The following is a 23,482-nucleotide window of genomic DNA, read 5'->3' as shown; positions in this document are numbered from 1 at the left end:
AGCTCGTGAAAGGGCAAGCTGACATTTTGTGGAGTAAAAGCTGGGCTGTGTGTAAGAATGAATGGCGTGCTTTGTTTGCTGCAAAACATGCTAATCACGTTCTCCTGTGTGATGCACTGTTCAAGTTACTGCTGATGACCAGTGCAAGACTGAGAAAGAAGCAAGGAGTATTAATGAAGAAAAAGCTGTCCAAGCCCAGTTTTCAGCCCTCCTCTTGCTGTCTGCCAAGGTCTTTAGTGGCAGCGCTGCAGACAATGCTGCTAGGACCGGATTACGTGGCTGATCTGCGTGGGGCAGGAGCGGGCACCTTAGCTCCGCAGCTCCTCGTTAGTATAGTGGACAGTATCTCCGCCTGTCACGCGGAAGACCGGGGTTCGATTCCCCGACGGGGAGGCCCTTGTCTGCGTTTTACTTTTCGGTTGGTTGCCTTTAACAAGCGCGTCATCGGCCGACGTGACGTATACAGCAGCCAAAGGAAAATGCGTTGGCCGGGAATCGAACCCGGGTCAACTGCTTGGAAGGCAGCTATGCTCACCACTACACCACCAACGCTTGCGGGCAGCTTTTGCCAGAAGAACTCAAAAAGGACTGCCTTCAACCAAGGATCCCTCTTTGTCCGGGTTCGGCACCGAAACATGTTCGGCATAGGGATCCTAACCTTCGCAAAATGCACCGATCTACCCACATGTCACAGGGACATCTTCACAAGAGTGCCGCCCGGCCATGTAGCATAACGGAAGCCAAAAGGAACACATTGGCTGGGAATCTGCTTGGAAGCCAGCTGTGCTCACCACTATGTTACCAACGCTTGTGGACATCCTCTCACAGAAGTGTAGAAAATGAAAGCTTTCAAGCAAGGAGTTTCTTTGTGTGGGGGGCGAAAAACAAAAATGTCAAGTATGGATCCCATCTTTTTCCGACGTTGAGGTTGGATAAATCGTTCGACGGCACAAGCTCACCAAAAAACAACAGAGGTGGATAATTTCACTCTGCAGTGGTGGAGTTCTCATCTTCTGTCAGCCAGTGTTCACTGTAATGAGCTCCCCCGGTTTGAATGTCATTGCAAGGGTTGACTGGATGCAGCTCGTGAAAGGGCAAGCTGACATTTTGTGGAGTAAAAGCTGGGCTGTGTGTAAGAATGAATGGCGTGCTTTGTTTGCTGCAAAACATGCTAATCACGTTCTCCTGTGTGATGCACTGTTCAAGTTACTGCTGATGACCAGTGCAAGACTGAGAAAGAAGCAAGGAGTATTAATGAAGAAAAAGCTGTCCAAGCCCAGTTTTCAGCCCTCCTCTTGCTGTCTGCCAAGGTCTTTAGTGGCAGCGCTGCAGACAATGCTGCTAGGACCGGATTACGTGGCTGATCTGCGTCGGGCAGGAGCGGGCACCTTAGCTCCGCAGCTCCTCGTTAGTATAGTGGACAGTATCTCCGCCTGTCACGCGGAAGACCGGGGTTCGATTCCCCGACGGGGAGGCCCTTGTCTGCCTTTTACTTTTCGGTTGGTTGCCTTTAACAAGCGCGTCATCGGCCGACGTGACGTATACAGCAGCCAAAGGAAAATGCGTTGGCCGGGAATCGAACCCGGGTCAACTGCTTGGAAGGCAGCTATGCTCACCACTATACCACCAACGCTTGCGGGCAGCTTTTGCCAGAAGAACTCAAAAAGGACTGCCTTCAACCAAGGATCCCTCTTTGTCCGGGTTCGGCACCGAAACATGTTCGGCATAGGGATCCTAACCTTCGCAAAATGCACCGATCTACCCACATGTCACAGGGACATCTTCACAAGAGTGCCGCCCGGCCATGTAGCATAACGGAAGCCAAAAGGAACACATTGGCTGGGAATCTGCTTGGAAGCCAGCTGTGCTCACCACTATGTTACCAACGCTTGTGGACATCCTCTCACAGAAGTGTAGAAAATGAAAGCTTTCAACCAAGGAGTTTCTTTGTGTGGGGGGCGAAAAACAAAAATGTCAAGTATGGATCCCATCTTTTTCCGACGTTGAGGTTGGATAAATCGTTCGACGGCACAAGCTCACCAAAAAACAACAGAGGTGGATAATTTCACTCTGCAGTGGTGGAGTTCTCATCTTCTGTCAGCCAGTGTTCACTGTAATGAGCTCCCCCGGTTTGAATGTCATTGCAAGGGTTGACTGGATGCAGCTCGTGAAAGGGCAAGCTGACATTTTGTGGAGTAAAAGCTGGGCTGTGTGTAAGAATGAATGGCGTGCTTTGTTTGCTGCAAAACATGCTAATCACGTTCTCCTGTGTGATGCACTGTTCAAGTTACTGCTGATGACCAGTGCAAGACTGAGAAAGAAGCAAGGAGTAATAATGAAGAAAAAGCTGTCCAAGCCCAGTTTTCAGCCCTCCTCTTGCTGTCTGCCAAGGTCTTTAGTGGCAGCGCTGCAGACAATGCTGCTAGGACCGGATTACGTGGCTGATCTGCGTGGGGCAGGAGCGGGCACCTTAGCTCCGCAGCTCCTCGTTAGTATAGTGGACAGTATCTCCGCCTGTCACGCGGAAGACCGGGGTTCGATTCCCCGACGGGGAGGCCCTTGTCTGCCTTTTACTTTTCGGTTGGTTGCCTTTAACAAGCGCGTCATCGGCCGACGTGACGGATACAGCAGCCAAAGGAAAATGCGTTGGCCGGGAATCGAACCCGGATCAACTGCTTGGAAGGCAGCTATGCTCACCACTATACCACCAACGCTTGCGGGCAGCTTTTGCCAGAAGCACTCAAAAAGGACTGCCTTCAACCAAGGATCCCTCTTTGTCCGGGTTCGGCACCGAAACATGTTCGGCATAGGGATCCTAACCTTCGCAAAATTCACCGATCTACCCACATGTCACAGGGACATCTTCACAAGAGTGCCGCCCGGCCATGTAGCATAACGGAAGCCAAAAGGAACACATTGGCTGGGAATCTGCTTGGAAGCCAGCTGTGCTCACCACTATGTTACCAACGCTTGTGGACATCCTCTCACAGAAGTGTAGAAAATGAAAGCTTTCAAGCAAGGAGTTTCTTTGTGTGGGGGGCGAAAAACAAAAATGTCAAGTATGGATCCCATCTTTTTCCGACGTTGAGGTTGGATAAATCGTTCGACGGCACAAGCTCACCAAAAAACAACAGAGGTGGATAATTTCACTCTGCAGTGGTGGAGTTCTCATCTTCTGTCAGCCAGTGTTCACTGTAATGAGCTCCCCCGGTTTGAATGTCATTGCAAGGGTTGACTGGATGCAGCTCGTGAAAGGGCAAGCTGACATTTTGTGGAGTAAAAGCTGGGCTGTGTGTAAGAATGAATGGCGTGCTTTGTTTGCTGCAAAACATGCTAATCACGTTCTCCTGTGTGATGCACTGTTCAAGTTACTGCTGATGACCAGTGCAAGACTGAGAAAGAAGCAAGGAGTATTAATGAAGAAAAAGCTGTCCAAGCCCAGTTTTCAGCCCTTCTCTTGCTGTCTGCCAAGGTCTTTAGTGGCAGCGCTGCAGACAATGCTGCTAGGACCGGATTACGTGGCTGATCTGCGTGGGGCAGGAGCGGGCACCTTTGCTCCGCAGCTCCTCGTTAGTATAGTGGACAGTATCTCCGCCTGTCACGCGGAAGACCGGGGTTCGATTCCCCGACGGGGAGGCCCTTGTCTGCCTTTTACTTTTCGGTTGGTTGCCTTTAACAAGCGCGACATGGGCCGACGTGACGTATACAGCAGCCAAAGGAAAATGCGTTGGCCGGGAATCGAACCCGGGTCAACTGCTTGGAAGGCAGCTATGCTCACCACTATACCACCAACGCTTGCGGGCAGCTTTTGCCAGAAGAACTCAAAAAGGACTGCCTTCAACCAAGGATCCCTCTTTGTCCGGGTTCGGCACCGAAACATGTTCGGCATAGGGATCCTAACCTTCGCAAAATGCACCGATCTACCCACATGTCACAGGGACATCTTCACAAGAGTGCCGCCCGGCCATGTAGCATAACGGAAGCCAAAAGGAACACATTGGCTGGGAATCTGCTTGGAAGCCAGCTGTGCTCACCACTATGTTACCAACGCTTGTGGACATCCTCTCACAGAAGTGTAGAAAATGAAAGCTTTCAACCAAGGAGTTTCTTTGTGTGGGGGGCGAAAAACAAAAATGTCAAGTATGGATCCCATCTTTTTCCGACGTTGAGGTTGGATAAATCGTTCGACGGCACAAGCTCACCAAAAAACAACAGAGGTGGATAATTTCACTCTGATGTGGTGGAGTTCTCATCTCTGTCAGCCAGTGTTCACTGTAATGAGCTCCCCCGGTTTGAATGTCATTGCAAGGGTTGACTGGATGCAGCTCGTGAAAGGGCAAGCTGACATTTTGTGGAGTAAAAGCTGGGCTGTGTGTAAGAATGAATGGCGTGCTTTGTTTGCTGCAAAACATGCTAATCACGTTCTCCTGTGTGATGCACTGTTCAAGTTACTGCTGATGACCAGTGCAAGACTGAGAAAGAAGCAAGGAGTATTAATGAAGAAAAAGCTGTCCAAGCCCAGTTTTCAGCCCTCCTCTTGCTGTCTGCCAAGGTCTTTAGTGGCAGCGCTGCAGACAATGCTGCTAGGACCGGATTACGTGGCTGATCTGCGTGGGGCAGGAGCGGGCACCTTAGCTCCGCAGCTCCTCGTTAGTATAGTGGACAGTATCTCCGCCTGTCACGCGGAAGACCGGGGTTCGATTTCCCCGACGGGGAGGCCCTTGTCTGCCTTTTACTTTTCGGTTGGTTGCCTTTAACAAGCGCGTCATCGGCCGACGTGACGTATACAGCAGCCAAAGGAAAATGCGTTGGCCGGAAATCGAACCCGGATCAACTGCTTGGAAGGCAGCTATGCTCACCACTATACCACCAACGCTTGCGGGCAGCTTTTGCCAGAAGCACTCAAAAAGGACTGCCTTCAACCAAGGATCCCTCTTTGTCCGGGTTCGGCACCGAAACATGTTCGGCATAGGGATCCTAACCTTCGCAAAATGCACCGATCTACCCACATGTCACAGGGACATCTTCACAAGAGTGCCGCCCGGCCATGTAGCATAACGGAAGCCAAAAGGAACACATTGGCTGGGAATCTGCTTGGAAGCCAGCTGTGCTCACCACTATGTTACCAACGCTTGTGGACATCCTCTCACAGAAGTGTAGAAAATGAAAGCTTTCAACCAAGGAGTTTCTTTGTGTGGGGGGCGAAAAACAAAAATGTCAAGTATGGATCCCATCTTTTTCCGACGTTGAGGTTGGATAAATCGTTCGACGGCACAAGCTCACCAAAAAACAACAGAGGTGGATAATTTCACTCTGCAGTGGTGGAGTTCTCATCTTCTGTCAGCCAGTGTTCACTGTAATGAGCTCCCCCGGTTTGAATATCATTGCAAGGGTTGACTGGATGCAGCTCGTGAAAGGGCAAGCTGACATTTTGTGGAGTAAAAGCTGGGCTGTGTGTAAGAATGAATGGCGTGCTTTGTTTGCTGCAAAACATGCTAATCACGTTCTCCTGTGTGATGCACTGTTCAAGTTACTGCTGATGACCAGTGCAAGACTGAGAAAGAAGCAAGGAGTATTAATGAAGAAAAAGCTGTCCAAGCCCAGTTTTCAGCCCTCCTCTTGCTGTCTGCCAAGGTCTTTAGTGGCAGCGCTGCAGACAATGCTGCTAGGACCGGATTACGTGGCTGATCTGCGTGGGGCAGGAGCGGGCACCTTAGCTCCGCAGCTCCTCGTTAGTATAGTGGACAGTATCTCCGCCTGTCACGCGGAAGACCGGGGTTCGATTCCCCGACGGGGAGGCCCTTGTCTGCCTTTTACTTTTCGGTTGGTTGCCTTTAACAAGCGCGTCATCGGCCGACGTGACGTATACAGCAGCCAAAGGAAAATGCGTTGGCCGGGAATCGAACCCGGGTCAACTGCTTGGAAGGCAGCTATGCTCACCACTATACCACCAACGCTTGCGGGCAGCTTTTGCCAGAAGAACTCAAAAAGGACTGCCTTCAACCAAGGATCCCTCTTTGTCCGGGTTCGGCACCGAAACATGTTCGGCATAGGGATCCTAACCTTCGCAAAATGCACCGATCTACCCACATGTCACAGGGACATCTTCACAAGAGTGCCGCCCGGCCATGTAGCATAACGGAAGCCAAAAGGAACACATTGGCTGGGAATCTGCTTGGAAGCCAGCTGTGCTCACCACTATGTTACCAACGCTTGTGGACATCCTCTCACAGAAGTGTAGAAAATGAAAGCTTTCAACCAAGGAGTTTCTTTGTGTGGGGGGCGAAAAACAAAAATGTCAAGTATGGATCCCATCTTTTTCCGACGTTGAGGTTGGATAAATCGTTCGACGGCACAAGCTCACCAAAAAACAACAGAGGTGGATAATTTCACTCTGCAGTGGTGGAGTTCTCATCTTCTGTCAGCCAGTGTTCACTGTAATGAGCTCCCCCGGTTTGAATGTCATTGCAAGGGTTAACTGGATGCAGCTCGTGAAAGGGCAAGCTGACATTTTGTGGAGTAAAAGCTGGGCTGTGTGTAAGAATGAATGGCGTGCTTTGTTTGCTGCAAAACATGCTAATCACGTTCTCCTGTGTGATGCACTGTTCAAGTTACTGCTGATGACCAGTGCAAGACTGAGAAAGAAGCAAGGAGTATTAATGAAGAAAAAGCTGTCCAAGCCCAGTTTTCAGCCCTCCTCTTGCTGTCTGCCAAGGTCTTTAGTGGCAGCGCTGCAGACAATGCTGCTAGGACCGGATTACGTGGCTGATCTGCGTGGGGCAGGAGCGGGCACCTTAGCTCCGCAGCTCCTCGTTAGTATAGTGGACAGTATCTCCGCCTGTCACGCGGAAGACTGGGGTTCGATTCCCCGACGGGGAGGCCCTTGTCTGCCTTTTACTTTTCGGTTGGTTGCCTTTAACAAGCGCGTCATCGGCCGACGTGACGTATACAGCAGCCAAAGGAAAATGCGTTGGCCGTGAATCGAACCCGGGTCAACTGCTTGGAAGGCAGCTATGCTCACCACTATACCACCAACGCTTGCGGGCAGCTTTTGCCAGAAGAACTCAAAAAGGACTGCCTTCAACCAAGGATCCCTCTTTGTCCGGGTTCGGCACCGAAACATGTTCGGCATAGGGATCCTAACCTTCGCAAAATGCACCGATCTACCCACATGTCACAGGGACATCTTCACAAGAGTGCCGCCCGGCCATGTAGCATAACGGAAGCCAAAAGGAACACATTGGCTGGGAATCTGCTTGGAAGCCAGCTGTGCTCACCACTATGTTACCAACGCTTGTGGACATCCTCTCACAGAAGTGTAGAAAATGAAAGCTTTCAAGCAAGGAGTTTCTTTGTGTGGGGGGCGAAAAACAAAAATGTCAAGTATGGATCCCATCTTTTTCCGACGTTGAGGTTGGATAAATTGTTCGACGGCACAAGCTCACCAAAAAACAACAGAGGTGGATAATTTCACTCTGCAGTGGTGGAGTTCTCATCTTCTGTCAGCCAGTGTTCACTGTAATGAGCTCCCCCGGTTTGAATGTCATTGCAAGGGTTGACTGGATGCAGCTCGTGAAAGGGCAAGCTGACATTTTGTGGAGTAAAAGCTGGGCTGTGTGTAAGAATGAATGGCGTGCTTTGTTTGCTGCAAAACATGCTAATCACGTTCTCCTGTGTGATGCACTGTTCAAGTTACTGCTGATGACCAGTGCAAGACTGAGAAAGAAGCAAGGAGTATTAATGAAGAAAAAGCTGTCCAAGCCCAGTTTTCAGCCCTCCTCTTGCTGTCTGCCAAGGTCTTTAGTGGCAGCGCTGCAGACAATGCTGCTAGGACCGGATTACGTGGCTGATCTGCGTGGGGCAGGAGCGGGCATCTTAGCTCCGCAGCTCCTCGTTAGTATAGTGGACAGTATCTCCGCCTGTCACGCGGAAGACCGGTGTTCGACTCCCCGACGGGGAGGCCCTTGTCTGCCTTTTACTTTTCGGTTGGTTGCCTTTAACAAGCGCGTCATGGGCCGACGTGACGTATACAGCAGCCAAAGGAAAATGCGTTGGCCGGGAATCGAACCCGGGTCAACTGCTTGGAAGGCAGCTATGCTCACCACTATACCACCAACGCTTGCGGGCAGCTTTTGCCAGAAGAACTCAAAAAGGACTGCCTTCAACCAAGGATCCCTCTTTGTCCGGGTTCGGCACCGAAACATGTTCGGCATAGGGATCCTAACCTTCGCAAAATGCACCGATCTACCCACATGTCACAGGGACATCTTCACAAGAGTGCCGCCCGGCCATGTAGCATAACGGAAGCCAAAAGGAACACATTGGCTGGGAATCTGCTTGGAAGCCAGCTGTGCTCACCACTATGTTACCAACGCTTGTGGACATCCTCTCACAGAAGTGTAGAAAATGAAAGCTTTCAACCAAGGAGTTTCTTTGTGTGGGGGGCGAAAAACAAAAATGTCAAGTATGGATCCCATCTTTTTCCGACGTTGAGGTTGGATAAATCGTTCGACGGCACAAGCTCACCAAAAAACAACAGAGGTGGATAATTTCACTCTGCAGTGGTGGAGTTCTCATCTTCTGTCAGCCAGTGTTCACTGTAATGAGCTCCCCCGGTTTGAATGTCATTGCAAGGGTTGACTGGATGCAGCTCGTGAAAGGGCAAGCTGACATTTTGTGGAGTAAAAGCTGGGCTGTGTGTAAGAATGAATGGCGTGCTTTGTTTGCTGCAAAACATGCTAATCACGTTCTCCTGTGTGATGCACTGTTCAAGTTACTGCTGATGACCAGTGCAAGACTGAGAAAGAAGCAAGGAGTATTAATGAAGAAAAAGCTGTCCAAGCCCAGTTTTCAGCCCTCCTCTTGCTGTCTGCCAAGGTCTTTAGTGGCAGCGCTGCAGACAATGCTGCTAGGACCGGATTACGTGGCTGATCTGCGTGGGGCAGGAGCGGGCACCTTAGCTCCGCAGCTCCTCGTTAGTATAGTGGACAGTATCTCCGCCTGTCACGCGGAAGACCGGGGTTCGATTCCCCGACGGGGAGGCCCTTGTCTGCCTTTTACTTTTCGGTTGGTTGCCTTTAACAAGCGCGTCATCGGGCGACGTGACGTATACAGCAGCCAAAGGAAAATGCGCTGGCCGGGAGTCGAACCCGGGTCAACTGCTTGGAAGGCAGCTATGCTCACCACTATACCACCAACGCTTGCGGGCAGCTTTTGCCAGAAGAACTCAAAAAGGACTGCCTTCAACCAAGGATCCCTCTTTGTCCGGGTTCGGCACCGAAACATGTTCGGCATAGGGATCCTAACCTTCGCAAAATGCACCGATCTACCCACATGTCACAGGGACATCTTCACAAGAGTGCCGCCCGGCCATGTAGCATAACGGAAGCCAAAAGGAACACATTGGCTGGGAATCTGCTTGGAAGCCAGCTGTGCTCACCACTATGTTACCAACGCTTGTGGACATCCTCTCACAGAAGTGTAGAAAATGAAAGCTTTCAAGCAAGGAGTTTCTTTGTGTGGGGGGCGAAAAACAAAAATGTCAAGTATGGATCCCATCTTTTTCCGACGTTGAGGTTGGATAAATCGTTCGACGGCACAAGCTCACCAAAAAACAACAGAGGTGGATAATTTCACTCTGCAGTGGTGGAGTTCTCATCTTCTGTCAGCCAGTGTTCACTGTAATGAGCTCCCCCGGTTTGAATGTCATTGCAAGGGTTGACTGGATGCAGCTCGTGAAAGGGCAAGCTGACATTTTGTGGAGTAAAAGCTGGGCTGTGTGTAAGAATGAATGGCGTGCTTTGTTTGCTGCAAAACATGCTAATCACGTTCTCCTGTGTGATGCACTGTTCAAGTTACTGCTGATGACCAGTGCAAGACTGAGAAAGAAGCAAGGAGTATTAATGAAGAAAAAGCTGTCCAAGCCCAGTTTTCAGCCCTCCTCTTGCTGTCTGCCAAGGTCTTTAGTGGCAGCGCTGCAGACAATGCTGCTAGGACCGGATTACGTGGCTGATCTGCGTGGGGCAGGAGCGGGCACCTTAGCTCCGCAGCTCCTCGTTAGTATAGTGGACAGTATCTCCGCCTGTCACGCGGAAGACCGGGGTTCGATTCCCCGACGGGGAGGCCCTTGTCTGCCTTTTACTTTTCGGTTGGTTGCCTTTAACAAGCGCGTCATCGGCCGACGTGACGTATACAGCAGCCAAAGGAAAATGCGTTGGCCGGGAATCGAACCCGGGTCAACTGCTTGGGAGGCAGCTATGCTCACCACTATACCACCAACGCTTGCGGGCAGCTTTTGCCAGAAGAACTCAAAAAGGACTGCCTTCAACCAAGGATCCCTCTTTGTCCGGGTTCGGCACCGAAACATGTTCGGCATAGGGATCCTAACCTTCGCAAAATGCACCGATCTACCCACATGTCACAGGGACATCCTCACAAGAGTGCCGCCCGGCCATGTAGCATAACGGAAGCCAAAAGGAACACATTGGCTGGGAATCTGCTTGGAAGCCAGCTGTGCTCACCACTATGTTACCAACGCTTGTGGACATCCTCTCACAGAAGTGTAGAAAATGAAAGCTTTCAAGCAAGGAGTTTCTTTGTGTGGGGGGCGAAAAACAAAAATGTCAAGTATGGATCCCATCTTTTTCCGACGTTGAGGTTGGATAAATCGTTCGACGGCACAAGCTCACCAAAAAACAACAGAGGTGGATAATTTCACTCTGCAGTGGTGGAGTTCTCATCTTCTGTCAGCCAGTGTTCACTGTAATGAGCTCCCCCGGTTTGAATGTCATTGCAAGGGTTGACTGCATGCAGCTCGTGAAAGGGCAAGCTGACATTTTGTGGAGTAAAAGCTGGGCTGTGTGTAAGAATGAATGGCGTGCTTTGTTTGCTGCAAAACATGCTAATCACGTTCTCCTGTGTGATGCACTGTTCAAGTTACTGCTGATGACCAGTGCAAGACTGAGAAAGAAGCAAGGAGTATTAATGAAGAAAAAGCTGTCCAAGCCCAGTTTTCAGCCCTCCTCTTGCTGTCTGCCAAGGTCTTTAGTGGCAGCGCTGCAGACAATGCTGCTAGGACCGGATTACGTGGCTGATCTGCGTGGGGCAGGAGCGGGCACCTTAGCTCCGCAGCTCCTCGTTAGTATAGTTGACATTATCTCCGCCTGTCACGCGGAAGACCGGGGTTCGATTCCCCGACAGGGAGGCCCTTGTCTGGCTTTTACTTTTCGGTTGGTTGCCTTTAACAAGCGCGTCATCGGCCGACGTGACGTATACAGCAGCCAAAGGAAAATGCGTTGGCCGGGAATCGAACCCGGGTCAACTGCTTGGAAGGCAGCTATGCTCACCACTATACCACCAACGCTTGCGGGCAGCTTTTGCCAGAAGCACTCTAAAAGGACTGCCTTCAACCAAGGATCCCTCTTTGTCCGGGTTCGGCACCGAAACATGTTCGGCATAGGGATCCTAACCTTCGCAAAATGCACCGATCTACCCACATGTCACAGGGACATCTTCACAAGAGTGCCGCCCGGCCATGTAGCATAACGGAAGCCAAAAGGAACACATTGGCTGGGAATCTGCTTGGAAGCCAGCTGTGCTCACCACTATGTTACCAACGCTTGTGGACATCCTCTCACAGAAGTGTAGAAAATGAAAGCTTTCAACCAAGGAGTTTCTTTGTGTGGGGGGCGAAAAACAAAAATGTCAAGTATGGATCCCATCTTTTTCCGACGTTGAGGTTGAATAAATCGTTCGACGGCACAAGCTCACCAAAAAACAACAGAGGTGGATAATTTCACTCTGCAGTGGTGGAGTTCTCATCTTCTGTCAGCCAGTGTTCACTGTAATGAGCTCCCCCGGTTTGAATGTCATTGCAAGGGTTGACTGGATGCAGCTCGTGAAAGGGCAAGCTGACATTTTGTTTAGTAAAAGCTGGGCTGTGTGTAAGAATGAATGGCGTGCTTTGTTTGCTGCAAAACATGCTAATCACGTTTTCCTGTGTGATGCACTGTTCAAGTTACTGCTGATGACCAGTGCAAGACTGAGAAAGAAGCAAGGAGTATTAATGAAGAAAAAGCTGTCCAAGCCCAGTTTTCAGCCCTCCTCTTGCTGTCTGCCAAGGTCTTTAGTGGCAGCGCTGCAGACAATGCTGCTAGGACCGGATTACGTGGCTGATCTGCGTGGGGCAGGAGCGGGCACCTTAGCTCCGCAGCTCCTCGTTAGTATAGTGGACAGTATCTCCGCCTGTCACGCGGAAGACCGGGGTTCGATTCCCCGACGGGGAGGCCCTTGTCTGCCTTTTACTTTTCGGTTGGTTGCCTTTAACAAGCGCGTCATCGGCCGACGTGACGTATACAGCAGCCAAAGGAAAATGCGTTGGCCGGGAATCGAACCCGGATCAACTGCTTGGAAGGCAGCTATGCTCACCACTATACTACCAACGCTTGCGGGCAGCTTTTGCCAGAAGCACTCAAAAAGGACTGCCTTCAACCAAGGATCCCTCTTTGTCCGGGTTCGGCACCGAAACATGTTCGGCATAGGGATCCTAACCTTCGCAAAATGCACCGATCTACCCACATGTCACAGGGACATCTTCACAAGAGTGCCGCCCGGCCATGTAGCATAACGGAAGCCAAAAGGAACACATTGGCTGGGAATCTGCTTGGAAGCCAGCTGTGCTCACCACTATGCTACCAACGCTTGTGGACATCCTCTCACAGAAGTGTAGAAAATGAAAGCTTTCAACCAAGGAGTTTCTTTGTGTGGGGGGCGAAAAACAAAAATGTCAAGTATGGATCCCATCTTTTTCCGACGTTGAGGTTGGATAAATCGTTCGACGGCACAAGCTCACCAAAAAACAACAGAGGTGGATAATTTCACTCTGCAGTGGTGGAGTTCTCATCTTCTGTCAGCCAGTGTTCACTGTAATGAGCTCCCCCGGTTTGAATGTCATTGCAAGGGTTTACTGGATGCAGCTCGTGAAAGGGCAAGCTGACATTTTGTTTAGTAAAAGCTGGGCTGTGTGTAAGAATGAATGGCGTGCTTTGTTTGCTGCAAAACATGCTAATCACGTTTTCCTGTGTGATGCACTGTTCAAGTTACTGCTGATGACCAGTGCAAGACTGAGAAAGAAGCAAGGAGTATTAATGAAGAAAAAGCTGTCCAAGCCCAGTTTTCAGCCCTCCTCTTGCTGTCTGCCAAGGTCTTTAGTGGCAGCGCTGCAGACAATGCTGCTAGGACCGGATAACGTGGCTGATCTGCGTGGGGCAGGAGCGGGCACCTTAGCTCCGCAGCTCCTCGTTAGTATAGTGGACAGTATCTCCGCCTGTCACGCGGAAGACCGGGGTTCGATTCCCCGACGGGGAGGCCCTTGTCTGCCTTTTACTTTTCGGTTGGTTGCCTTTAACAAGCGCGTCATCGGCCGACGTGACGTATACAGCAGCCAAAGGAAAATGCGTTGGCCGGGAATCGAACCCGGATCAACTGCTTGGAAGACAGCTATGCTCACCACTATACTACCAACGCTTGCGTGCAGCTTTTGCCAGAAGCACTCAAAAAGGACTGCCTTCAACCAAGGATCCCTCTTTGTCCGGGTTCGGCACCGAAACATGTTCGGCATAGGGATCCTAACCTTCGCAAAATGCACCGATCTACCCACATGTCACAGGGACATCTTCACAAGAGTGCCGCCCGGCCATGTAGCATAACGGAAGCCAAAAGGAACACATTGGCTGGGAATCTGCTTGGAAGCCAGCTGTGCTCACCACTATGTTACCAACGCTTGTGGACATCCTCTCACAGAAGTGTAGAAAATGAAAGCTTTCAACTAAGGAGTTTCTTTGTGTGGGGGGCGAAAAACAAAAATGTCAAGTATGGATCCCATCTTTTTCCGACGTTGAGGTTGGATAAATCGTTCGACGGCACAAGCTCACCAAAAAACAACAGAGGTGGATAATTTCACTCTGCAGTGGTGGAGTTCTCATCTTCTGTCAGCCAGTGTTCACTGTAATGAGCTCCCCCGGTTTGAATGTCATTGCAAGGGTTGACTGGATGCAGCTCGTGAAAGGGCAAGCTGACATTTTGTGGAGTAAAAGCTGGGCTGTGTGTAAGAATGAATGGCGTGCTTTGTTTGCTGCAAAACATGCTAATCACGTTCTCCTGTGTGATGCACTGTTCAAGTTACTGCTGATGACCAGTGCAAGACTGAGAAAGAAGCAAGGAGTATTAATGAAGAAAAAGCTGTCCAAGCCCAGTTTTCAGCCCTTCTCTTGCTGTCTGCCAAGGTCTTTAGTGGCAGCGCTGCAGACAATGCTGCTAGGACCGGATTACGTGGCTGATCTGCGTGGGGCAGGAGCGGGCACCTTAGCTCCGCAGCTCCTCGTTAGTATAGTGGACAGTATCTCCGCCTGTCACGCGGAAGACCGGGGTTCGATTCCCCGACGGGGAGGCCCTTGTCTGCCTTTTACTTTTCGGTTGGTTGCCTTTAACAAGCGCGTCATGGGCCGACGTGACGTATACAGCAGCCAAAGGAAAATGCGTTGGCCGGGAATCGAACCCGGGTCAACTGCTTGGAAGGCAGCTATGCTCACCACTATACCACCAACGCTTGCGGGCAGCTTTTGCCAGAAGAACTCAAAAAGGACTGCCTTCAACCAAGGATCCCTCTTTGTCCGGGTTCGGCACCGAAACATGTTCGGCATAGGGATCCTAACCTTCGCAAAATGCACCGATCTACCCACATGTCACAGGGACATCTTCACAAGAGTGCCGCCCGGCCATGTAGCATAACGGAAGCCAAAAGGAACACATTGGCTGGGAATCTGCTTGGAAGCCAGCTGTGCTCACCACTATGTTACCAACGCTTGTGGACATCCTCTCACAGAAGTGTAGAAAATGAAAGCTTTCAACCAAGGAGTTTCTTTGTGTGGGGGGCGAAAAACAAAAATGTCAAGTATGGATCCCATCTTTTTCCGACGTTGAGGTTGGATAAATCGTTCGACGGCACAAGCTCACCAAAAAACAACAGAGGTGGATAATTTCACTCTGCAGTGGTGGAGTTCTCATCTTCTGTCAGCCAGTGTTCACTGTAATGAGCTCCCCCGGTTTGAATGTCATTGCAAGGGTTGACTGGATGCAGCTCGTGAAAGGGCAAGCTGACATTTTGTGGAGTAAAAGCTGGGCTGTGTGTAAGAATGAATGGCGTGCTTTGTTTGCTGCAAAACATGCTAATCACGTTCTCCTGTGTGATGCACTGTTCAAGTTACTGCTGATGACCAGTGCAAGACTGAGAAAGAAGCAAGGAGTATTAATGATGAAAAAGCTGTCCAAGCCCAGTTTTCAGCCCTCCTCTTGCTGTCTGCCAAGGTCTTTAGTGGCAGCGCTGCAGACAATGCTGCTAGGACCGGATTACGTGGCTGATCTGCGTGGGGCAGGAGCGGGCACCTTAGCTCCGCAGCTCCTCGTTAGTATAGTGGACAGTATCTCCGCCTGTCACGCGGAAGACCGGGGTTCGATTTCCCCGACGGGGAGGCCCTTGTCTGCCTTTTACTTTTCGGTTGGTTGCCTTTAACAAGCGCGTCATCGGCCGACGTGACGTATACAGCAGCCAAAGGAAAATGCGTTGGCCGGGAATCGAACCCGGATCAACTGCTTGGAAGGCAGCTATGCTCACCACTATACCACCAACGCTTGCGGGCAGCTTTTGCCAGAAGCACTCAAAAAGGACTGCCTTCAACCAAGGATCCCTCTTTGTCCGGGTTCGGCACCGAAACATGTTCGGCATAGGGATCCTAACCTTCGCAAAATGCACCGATCTACCCACATGTCACAGGGACATCTTCACAAGAGTGCCGCCCGGCCATGTAGCATAACGGAAGCCAAAAGGAACACATTGGCTGGGAATCTGCTTGGAAGCCAGCTGTGCTCACCACTATGTTACCAACGCTTGTGGACATCCTCTCACAGAAGTGTAGAAAATGAAAGCTTTCAACCAAGGAGTTTCTTTGTGTGGGGGGCGAAAAACAAAAATGTCAAGTATTGATCCCATCTTTTTCCGACGTTGAGGTTGGATAAATCGTTCGACGGCACAAGCTCACCAAAAAACAACAGAGGTGGATAATTTCACTCTGCAGTGGTGGAGTTCTCATCTTCTGTCAGCCAGTGTTCACTGTAATGAGCTCCCCCGGTTTGAATGTCATTGCAAGGGTTAACTGGATGCAGCTCGTGAAAGGGCAAGCTGACATTTTGTGGAGTAAAAGCTGGGCTGTGTGTAAGAATGAATGGCGTGCTTTGTTTGCTGCAAAACATGCTAATCACGTTCTCCTGTGTGATGCACTGTTCAAGTTACTGCTGATGACCAGTGCAAGACTGAGAAAGAAGCAAGGAGTATTAATGAAGAAAAAGCTGTCCAAGCCCAGTTTTCAGCCCTCCTCTTGCTGTCTGCCAAGGTCTTTAGTGGCAGCGCTGCAGACAATGCTGCTAGGACCGGATTACGTGGCTGATCTGCGTGGGGCAGGAGCGGGCACCTTAGCTCCGCAGCTCCTCGTTAGTATAGTGGACAGTATCTCCGCCTGTCACGCGGAAGACTGGGGTTCGATTCCCCGACGGGGAGGCCCTTGTCTGCCTTTTACTTTTCGGTTGGTTGCCTTTAACAAGCGCGTCATCGGCCGACGTGACGTATACAGCAGCCAAAGGAAAATGCGTTGGCCGTGAATCGAACCCGGGTCAACTGCTTGGAAGGCAGCTATGCTCACCACTATACCACCAACGCTTGCGGGCAGCTTTTGCCAGAAGAACTCAAAAAGGACTGCCTTCAACCAAGGATCCCTCTTTGTCCGGGTTCGGCACCGAAACATGTTCGGCATAGGGATCCTAACCTTCGCAAAATGCACCGATCTACCCACATGTCACAGGGACATCTTCACAAGAGTGCCGCCCGGCCATGTAGCATAACGGAAGCCAAAAGGAACACATTGGCTGGGAATCTGCTTGGAAGCCAGCTGTGCTCACCACTATGTTACCAACGCTTGTGGACATCCTCTCACAGAAGTGTAGAAAATGAAAGCTTTCAAGCAAGGAGTTTCTTTGTGTGGGGGGCGAAAAACAAAAATGTCAAGTATGGATCCCATCTTTTTCCGACGTTGAGGTTGGATAAATCGTTCGACGGCACAAGCTCACCAAAAAACAACAGAGGTGGATAATTTCACTCTGCAGTGGTGGAGTTCTCATCTTCTGTCAGCCAGTGTTCACTGTAATGAGCTCCCCCGGTTTGAATGTCATTGCAAGGGTTGACTGGATGCAGCTCGTGAAAGGGCAAGCTGACATTTTGTGGAGTAAAAGCTGGGCTGTGTGTAAGAATGAATGGCGTGCTTTGTTTGCTGCAAAACATGCTAATCACGTTCTCCTGTGTGATGCACTGTTCAAGTTACTGCTGATGACCAGTGCAAGACTGAGAAAGAAGCAAGGAGTATTAATGAAGAAAAAGCTGTCCAAGCCCAGTTTTCAGCCCTCCTCTTGCTGTCTGCCAAGGTCTTTAGTGGCAGCGCTGCAGACAATGCTGCTAGGACCGGATTACGTGGCTGATCTGCGTGTGGCAGGAGCGGGCACCTTAGCTCCGCAGCTCCTCGTTAGTATAGTGGACAGTATCTCCGCCTGTCACGCGGAAGACCGGGGTTCGATTCCCAGACGGGGAGGCCCTTGTCTGCCTTTTACTTTTCGGTTGGTTGCCTTTAACAAGCGCGTCATCGGCCGACGTGACGTATACAGCAGCCAAAGGAAAATGCGTTGGCCGGGAATCGAACCCGGGTCAACTGCTTGGAAGGCAGCTATGCTCACCACTATACCACCAACGCTTGCGGGCAGCTTTTGCCAGAAGAACTCAAAAAGGACTGCCTTCAACCAAGGATCCCTCTTTGTCCGGGTTCGGCACCGAAACATGTTCGGCATAGGGATCCTAACCTTCGCAAAATGCACCGATCTACCCACATGTCACAGGGACATCTTCACAAGAGTGCCGCCCGGCCATGTAGCATAACGGAAGCCAAAAGGAACACATTGGCTGGGAATCTGCTTGGAAGCCAGCTGTGCTCACCACTATGTTACCAACGCTTGTGGACATCCTCTCACAGAAGTGTAGAAAATGAAAGCTTTCAAGCAAGGAGTTTCTTTGTGTGGGGGGCGAAAAACAAAAATGTCAAGTATGGATCCCATCTTTTTCCGACGTTGAGGTTGGATAAATCGTTCGACGGCACAAGCTCACCAAAAAACAACAGAGGTGGATAATTTCACTCTGCAGTGGTGGAGTTCTCATCTTCTGTCAGCCAGTGTTCACTGTAATGAGCTCCCCCGGTTTGAATGTCATTGCAAGGGTTGACTGGATGCAGCTCGTGAAAGGGCAAGCTGACATTTTGTGGAGTAAAAGCTGGGCTGTGTGTAAGAATGAATGGCGTGCTTTGTTTGCTGCAAAACATGCTAATCACGTTCTCCTGTGTGATGCACTGTTCAAGTTACTGCTGATGACCAGTGCAAGACTGAGAAAGAAGCAAGGAGTATTAATGAAGAAAAAGCTGTCCAAGCCCAGTTTTCAGCCCTCCTCTTGCTGTCTGCCAAGGTCTTTAGTGGCAGCGCTGCAGACAATGCTGCTAGGACCGGATTACGTGGCTGATCTGCGTGGGGCAGGAGCGGGCACCTTAGCTCCGCAGCTCCTCGTTAGTATAGTGGACAGTATCTCCGCCTGTCACGCGGAAGACCGGGGTTCGATTCCCCGACGGGGAGGCCCTTGTCTGCCTTTTACTTTTCGGTTGGTTGCCTTTAACAAGCGCGTCATCGGCCGACGTGACGTATACAGCAGCCAAAGGAAAATGCGTTGGCCGGGAATCGAACCCGGATCAACTGCTTGGAAGGCAGCTATGCTCACCACTATACCACCAACGCTTGCGGGCAGCTTTTGCCAGAAGCACTCAAAAAGGACTGCCTTCAACCAAGGATCCCTCTTTGTCCGGGTTCGGCACCGAAACATGTTCGGCATAGGGATCCTAACCTTCGCAAAATGCACCGATCTACCCACATGTCACAGGGACATCTTCACAAGAGTGCCGCCCGGCCATGTAGCATAACGGAAGCCAAAAGGAACACATTGGCTGGGAATCTGCTTGGAAGCCAGCTGTGCTCACCACTATGTTACCAACGCTTGTGGACATCCTCTCACAGAAGTGTAGAAAATGAAAGCTTTCAAGCAAGGAGTTTCTTTGTGTGGGGGGCGAAAAACAAAAATGTCAAGTATGGATCCCATCTTTTTCCGACGTTGAGGTTGGATAAATCGTTCGACGGCACAAGCTCACCAAAAAACAACAGAGGTGGATAATTTCACTCTGCAGTGGTGGAGTTCTCATCTTCTGTCAGCCAGTGTTCACTGTAATGAGCTCCCCCGGTTTGAATGTCATTGCAAGGGTTGACTGGATGCAGCTCGTGAAAGGGCAAGCTGACATTTTGTGGAGTAAAAGCTGGGCTGTGTGTAAGAATGAATGGCGTGCTTTGTTTGCTGCAAAACATGCTAATCACGTTCTCCTGTGTGATGCACTGTTCAAGTTACTGCTGATGACCAGTGCAAGACTGAGAAAGAAGCAAGGAGTATTAATGAAGAAAAAGCTGTCCAAGCCCAGTTTTCAGCCCTCCTCTTGCTGTCTGCCAAGGTCTTTAGTGGCAGCGCTGCAGACAATGCTGCTAGGACCGGATTACATGGCTGATCTGCGTGGGGCAGGAGCGGGCACCTTAGCTCCGCAGCTCCTCGTTAGTATAGTGGACAGTATCTCCGCCTGTCACGCGAAAGACCGGGGTTCGATTCCCCGACGGGGAGGCCCTTGTCTGCCTTTTACTTTTCGGTTGGTTGCCTTTAACAAGCGCGTCATCGGCCGACGTGACGTATACAGCAGCCAAAGGAAAATGCGTTGGCCGGGAATCGAACCCGGGTCAACTGCTTGGAAGGCAGCTATGCTCACCACTATACCACCAACGCTTGCGGGCACCTATTGCCAGAAGCACTCAAAAAGGACTGCCTTCAACCAAGGATCCCTCTTTGTCCGGGTTCGGCACCGAAACATGTTCGGCATAGGGATCCTAACCTTCGCAAAATGCACCGATCTACCCACATGTCACAGGGACATCTTCACAAGAGTGCCGCCCGGCCATGTAGCATAACGGAAGCCAAAAGGAACACATTGGCTGGGAATCTGCTTGGAAGCCAGCTGTGCTCACCACTATGTTACCAACGCTTGTGGACATCCTCTCACAGAAGTGTAGAAAATGAAAGCTTTCAAGCAAGGAGTTTCTTTGTGTGGGGGGCGAAAAACAAAAATGTCAAGTATGGATCCCATCTTTTTCCGACGTTGAGGTTGGATAAATCGTTCGACGGCACAAGCTCACCAAAAAACAACAGAGGTGGATAATTTCACTCTGCAGTGGTGGAGTTCTCATCTTCTGTCAGCCAGTGTTCACTGTAATGAGCTCCCCCGGTTTGAATGTCATTGCAAGGGTTGACTGGATGCAGCTCGTGAAAGGGCAAGCTGACATTTTGTGGAGTAAAAGCTGGGCTGTGTGTAAGAATGAATGGCGTGCTTTGTTTGCTGCAAAACATGCTAATCACGTTCTCCTGTGTGATGCACTGTTCAAGTTACTGCTGATGACCAGTGCAAGACTGAGAAAGAAGCAAGGAGTATTAATGAAGAAAAAGCTGTCCAAGCCCAGTTTTCAGCCCTTCTCTTGCTGTCTGCCAAGGTCTTTAGTGGCAGCGCTGCAGACAATGCTGCTAGGACCGGATTACGTGGCTGATCTGCGTGGGGCAGGAGCGGGCACCTTAGCTCCGCAGCTCCTCGTTAGTATAGTGGACAGTATCTCCGCCTGTCACGCGAAAGACCGGGGTTCGATTCCCCGACGGGGAGGCCCTTGTCTGCCTTTTACTTTTCGGTTGGTTGCCTTTAACAAGCGGAATCGAACCCGGGTCAACTGCTTGGAAGGCAGCTATGCTCACCACTATACCACCAACGCTTGCGGGCAGCTATTGCCAGAAGCACTCAAAAAGGACTGCCTTCAACCAAGGATCCCTCTTTGTCCGGGTTCGGCACCGAAACATGTTCGGCATAGGGATCCTAACCTTCGCAAAATGCACCGATCTACCCACATGTCACAGGGACATCTTCACAAGAGTGCCGCCCGGCCATGTAGCATAACGGAAGCCAAAAGGAACACATTGGCTGGGAATCTGCTTGGAAGCCAGCTGTGCTCACCACTATGTTACCAACGCTTGTGGACATCCTCTCACAGAAGTGTAGAAAATGAAAGCTTTCAAGCAAGGAGTTTCTTTGTGTGGGGGGCGAAAAACAAAAATGTCAAGTATGGATCCCATCTTTTTCCGACGTTGAGGTTGGATAAATCGTTCGACGGCACAAGCTCACCAAAAAACAACAGAGGTGGATAATTTCACTCTGCAGTGGTGGAGTTCTCATCTTCTGTCAGCCAGTGTTCACTGTAATGAGCTCCCCCGGTTTGAATGTCATTGCAAGGGTTGACTGGATGCAGCTCGTGAAAGGGCAAGCTGACATTTTGTGGAGTAAAAGCTGGGCTGTGTGTAAGAATGAATGGCGTGCTTTGTTTGCTGCAAAACATGCTAATCACGTTCTCCTGTGTGATGCACTGTTCAAGTTACTGCTGATGACCAGTGCAAGACTGAGAAAGAAGCAAGGAGTATTAATGAAGAAAAAGCTGTCCAAGCCCAGTTTTCAGCCCTCCTCTTGCTGTCTGCCAAGGTCTTTAGTGGCAGCGCTGCAGACAATGCTGCTAGGACCGGATTACGTGGCTGATCTGCGTGGGGCAGGAGCGGGCACCTTAGCTCCGCAGCTCCTCGTTAGTATAGTGGACAGTATCTCCGCCTGTCACGCGGAAGACCGGGGTTCGATTCCCCGACGGGGAGGCCCTTGTCTGCCTTTTACTTTTCGGTTGGTTGCCTTTAACAAGCGCGTCATCGGCCGACGTGACGTATACAGCAGCCAAAGGAAAATGCGTTGGCCGGGAATCGAACCCGGGTCAACTGCTTGGAAGGCAGCTATGCTCACCACTATACCACCAACGCTTGCGGGCAGCTTTTGCCAGAAGAACTCAAAAAGGACTGCCTTCAACCAAGGATCCCTCTTTGTCCGGGTTCGGCACCGAAACATGTTCGGCATAGGGATCCTAACCTTCGCAAAATGCACCGATCTACCCACATGTCACAGGGACATCTTCACAAGAGTGCCGCCCGGCCATGTAGCATAACGGAAGCCAAAAGGAACACATTGGCTGGGAATCTGCTTGGAAGCCAGCTGTGCTCACCACTATGTTACCAACGCTTGTGGACATCCTCTCACAGAAGTGTAGAAAATGAAAGCTTTCAACCAAGGAGTTTCTTTGTGTGGGGGGCGAAAAACAAAAATGTCAAGTATGGATCCCATCTTTTTCCGACGTTGAGGTTGGATAAATCGTTCGACGGCACAAGCTCACCAAAAAACAACAGAGGTGGATAATTTCACTCTGCAGTGGTGGAGTTCTCATCTTCTGTCAGCCAGTGTTCACTGTAATGAGCTCCCCCGGTTTGAATGTCATTGCAAGGGTTGACTGGATGCAGCTCGTGAAAGGGCAAGCTGACATTTTGTGGAGTAAAAGCTGGGCTGTGTGTAAGAATGAATGGCGTGCTTTGTTTGCTGCAAAACATGCTAATCACGTTCTCCTGTGTGATGCACTGTTCAAGTTACTGCTGATGACCAGTGCAAGACTGAGAAAGAAGCAAGGAGTATTAATGAAGAAAAAGCTGTCCAAGCCCAGTTTTCAGCCCTCCTCTTGCTGTCTGCCAAGGTCTTTAGTGGCAGCGCTGCAGACAATGCTGCTAGGACCGGATTACGTGGCTGATCTGCGTGGGGCAGGAGAGGGCACCTTAGCTCCGCAGCTCCTCGTTAGTATAGTGGACAGTATCTCCGCCTGTCACGCGGAAGACCGGGGTTCGATTCCCCGACGGGGAGGCCCTTGTCTGCCTTTTACTTTTCGGTTGGTTGCCTTTAACAAGCGCGTCATCGGCCGACGTGACGTATACAGCAGCCAAAGGAAAATGCGTTGGCCGTGAATCGAACCCGGGTCAACTGCTTGGAAGGCAGCTATGCTCACCACTATACCACCAACGCTTGCGGGCAGCTTTTGCCAGAAGAACTCAAAAAGGACTGCCTTCAACCAAGGATCCCTCTTTGTCCGGGTTCGGCACCGAAACATGTTCGGCATAGGGATCCTAACCTTCGCAAAATGCACCGATCTACCCACATGTCACAGGGACATCTTCACAAGAGTGCCGCCCGGCCATGTAGCATAACGGAAGCCAAAAGGAACACATTGGCTGGGAATCTGCTTGGAAGCCAGCTGTGCTCACCACTATGTTACCAACGCTTGTGGACATCCTCTCACAGAAGTG

General features: G+C 50.6%; 29 non-coding genes across 29 annotated transcripts; 13 read left to right on the top strand and 16 right to left on the bottom strand.

The window, feature by feature from the left end:
- Window positions 1-321: 321 nt before the first annotated feature.
- On the top strand, window positions 322-393 carry trnad-guc (transfer RNA aspartic acid (anticodon GUC)). The gene has a single exon. It is a non-coding gene; the product is annotated as a tRNA-Asp (tRNA).
- An 87-nt stretch (window positions 394-480) lies between these two features.
- Window positions 481-552, bottom strand: trnag-ucc (transfer RNA glycine (anticodon UCC)). Its single transcript has one exon. It is a non-coding gene; the product is annotated as a tRNA-Gly (tRNA).
- An 850-nt stretch (window positions 553-1,402) lies between these two features.
- trnad-guc (transfer RNA aspartic acid (anticodon GUC)) lies at window positions 1,403-1,474 on the top strand. Its single transcript has one exon. It is a non-coding gene; the product is annotated as a tRNA-Asp (tRNA).
- An 87-nt stretch (window positions 1,475-1,561) lies between these two features.
- On the bottom strand, window positions 1,562-1,633 carry trnag-ucc (transfer RNA glycine (anticodon UCC)). The gene has a single exon. It is a non-coding gene; the product is annotated as a tRNA-Gly (tRNA).
- An 850-nt stretch (window positions 1,634-2,483) lies between these two features.
- On the top strand, window positions 2,484-2,555 carry trnad-guc (transfer RNA aspartic acid (anticodon GUC)). The gene has a single exon. It is a non-coding gene; the product is annotated as a tRNA-Asp (tRNA).
- An 87-nt stretch (window positions 2,556-2,642) lies between these two features.
- Window positions 2,643-2,714, bottom strand: trnag-ucc (transfer RNA glycine (anticodon UCC)). Its single transcript has one exon. It is a non-coding gene; the product is annotated as a tRNA-Gly (tRNA).
- An 850-nt stretch (window positions 2,715-3,564) lies between these two features.
- trnad-guc (transfer RNA aspartic acid (anticodon GUC)) lies at window positions 3,565-3,636 on the top strand. The gene has a single exon. It is a non-coding gene; the product is annotated as a tRNA-Asp (tRNA).
- Window positions 3,637-3,723: 87 nt separating this feature from the next.
- Window positions 3,724-3,795, bottom strand: trnag-ucc (transfer RNA glycine (anticodon UCC)). The gene has a single exon. It is a non-coding gene; the product is annotated as a tRNA-Gly (tRNA).
- A 1,931-nt stretch (window positions 3,796-5,726) lies between these two features.
- Window positions 5,727-5,798, top strand: trnad-guc (transfer RNA aspartic acid (anticodon GUC)). Its single transcript has one exon. It is a non-coding gene; the product is annotated as a tRNA-Asp (tRNA).
- Window positions 5,799-5,885: 87 nt separating this feature from the next.
- Window positions 5,886-5,957, bottom strand: trnag-ucc (transfer RNA glycine (anticodon UCC)). Its single transcript has one exon. It is a non-coding gene; the product is annotated as a tRNA-Gly (tRNA).
- Window positions 5,958-8,047: 2,090 nt separating this feature from the next.
- Window positions 8,048-8,119, bottom strand: trnag-ucc (transfer RNA glycine (anticodon UCC)). Its single transcript has one exon. It is a non-coding gene; the product is annotated as a tRNA-Gly (tRNA).
- Window positions 8,120-8,969: 850 nt separating this feature from the next.
- Window positions 8,970-9,041, top strand: trnad-guc (transfer RNA aspartic acid (anticodon GUC)). The gene has a single exon. It is a non-coding gene; the product is annotated as a tRNA-Asp (tRNA).
- An 87-nt stretch (window positions 9,042-9,128) lies between these two features.
- trnag-ucc (transfer RNA glycine (anticodon UCC)) lies at window positions 9,129-9,200 on the bottom strand. The gene has a single exon. It is a non-coding gene; the product is annotated as a tRNA-Gly (tRNA).
- Window positions 9,201-10,050: 850 nt separating this feature from the next.
- On the top strand, window positions 10,051-10,122 carry trnad-guc (transfer RNA aspartic acid (anticodon GUC)). Its single transcript has one exon. It is a non-coding gene; the product is annotated as a tRNA-Asp (tRNA).
- Window positions 10,123-10,209: 87 nt separating this feature from the next.
- trnag-ccc (transfer RNA glycine (anticodon CCC)) lies at window positions 10,210-10,281 on the bottom strand. Its single transcript has one exon. It is a non-coding gene; the product is annotated as a tRNA-Gly (tRNA).
- A 1,009-nt stretch (window positions 10,282-11,290) lies between these two features.
- trnag-ucc (transfer RNA glycine (anticodon UCC)) lies at window positions 11,291-11,362 on the bottom strand. The gene has a single exon. It is a non-coding gene; the product is annotated as a tRNA-Gly (tRNA).
- An 850-nt stretch (window positions 11,363-12,212) lies between these two features.
- trnad-guc (transfer RNA aspartic acid (anticodon GUC)) lies at window positions 12,213-12,284 on the top strand. Its single transcript has one exon. It is a non-coding gene; the product is annotated as a tRNA-Asp (tRNA).
- An 87-nt stretch (window positions 12,285-12,371) lies between these two features.
- trnag-ucc (transfer RNA glycine (anticodon UCC)) lies at window positions 12,372-12,443 on the bottom strand. Its single transcript has one exon. It is a non-coding gene; the product is annotated as a tRNA-Gly (tRNA).
- Window positions 12,444-13,293: 850 nt separating this feature from the next.
- trnad-guc (transfer RNA aspartic acid (anticodon GUC)) lies at window positions 13,294-13,365 on the top strand. The gene has a single exon. It is a non-coding gene; the product is annotated as a tRNA-Asp (tRNA).
- A 1,009-nt stretch (window positions 13,366-14,374) lies between these two features.
- trnad-guc (transfer RNA aspartic acid (anticodon GUC)) lies at window positions 14,375-14,446 on the top strand. Its single transcript has one exon. It is a non-coding gene; the product is annotated as a tRNA-Asp (tRNA).
- Window positions 14,447-14,533: 87 nt separating this feature from the next.
- Window positions 14,534-14,605, bottom strand: trnag-ucc (transfer RNA glycine (anticodon UCC)). Its single transcript has one exon. It is a non-coding gene; the product is annotated as a tRNA-Gly (tRNA).
- A 1,010-nt stretch (window positions 14,606-15,615) lies between these two features.
- trnag-ucc (transfer RNA glycine (anticodon UCC)) lies at window positions 15,616-15,687 on the bottom strand. Its single transcript has one exon. It is a non-coding gene; the product is annotated as a tRNA-Gly (tRNA).
- Window positions 15,688-17,777: 2,090 nt separating this feature from the next.
- Window positions 17,778-17,849, bottom strand: trnag-ucc (transfer RNA glycine (anticodon UCC)). Its single transcript has one exon. It is a non-coding gene; the product is annotated as a tRNA-Gly (tRNA).
- An 850-nt stretch (window positions 17,850-18,699) lies between these two features.
- Window positions 18,700-18,771, top strand: trnad-guc (transfer RNA aspartic acid (anticodon GUC)). The gene has a single exon. It is a non-coding gene; the product is annotated as a tRNA-Asp (tRNA).
- Window positions 18,772-18,858: 87 nt separating this feature from the next.
- trnag-ucc (transfer RNA glycine (anticodon UCC)) lies at window positions 18,859-18,930 on the bottom strand. Its single transcript has one exon. It is a non-coding gene; the product is annotated as a tRNA-Gly (tRNA).
- Window positions 18,931-19,939: 1,009 nt separating this feature from the next.
- trnag-ucc (transfer RNA glycine (anticodon UCC)) lies at window positions 19,940-20,011 on the bottom strand. Its single transcript has one exon. It is a non-coding gene; the product is annotated as a tRNA-Gly (tRNA).
- A 1,878-nt stretch (window positions 20,012-21,889) lies between these two features.
- On the top strand, window positions 21,890-21,961 carry trnad-guc (transfer RNA aspartic acid (anticodon GUC)). The gene has a single exon. It is a non-coding gene; the product is annotated as a tRNA-Asp (tRNA).
- Window positions 21,962-22,048: 87 nt separating this feature from the next.
- Window positions 22,049-22,120, bottom strand: trnag-ucc (transfer RNA glycine (anticodon UCC)). The gene has a single exon. It is a non-coding gene; the product is annotated as a tRNA-Gly (tRNA).
- Window positions 22,121-22,970: 850 nt separating this feature from the next.
- Window positions 22,971-23,042, top strand: trnad-guc (transfer RNA aspartic acid (anticodon GUC)). The gene has a single exon. It is a non-coding gene; the product is annotated as a tRNA-Asp (tRNA).
- The last annotated feature ends 440 nt before the right edge of the window (window positions 23,043-23,482 follow it).

This window comes from Danio rerio, chromosome 4 (genome assembly GCF_052040795.2).
Source record: "Danio rerio strain M-AB ecotype USA chromosome 4, GRCz13ab, whole genome shotgun sequence".
Classification (NCBI taxonomy): domain Eukaryota; kingdom Metazoa; phylum Chordata; class Actinopteri; order Cypriniformes; family Danionidae; genus Danio; species Danio rerio.
Note: the sequence above shows the minus strand (reverse complement) of the source record. Positions and strands in the feature narration are given on the sequence as shown.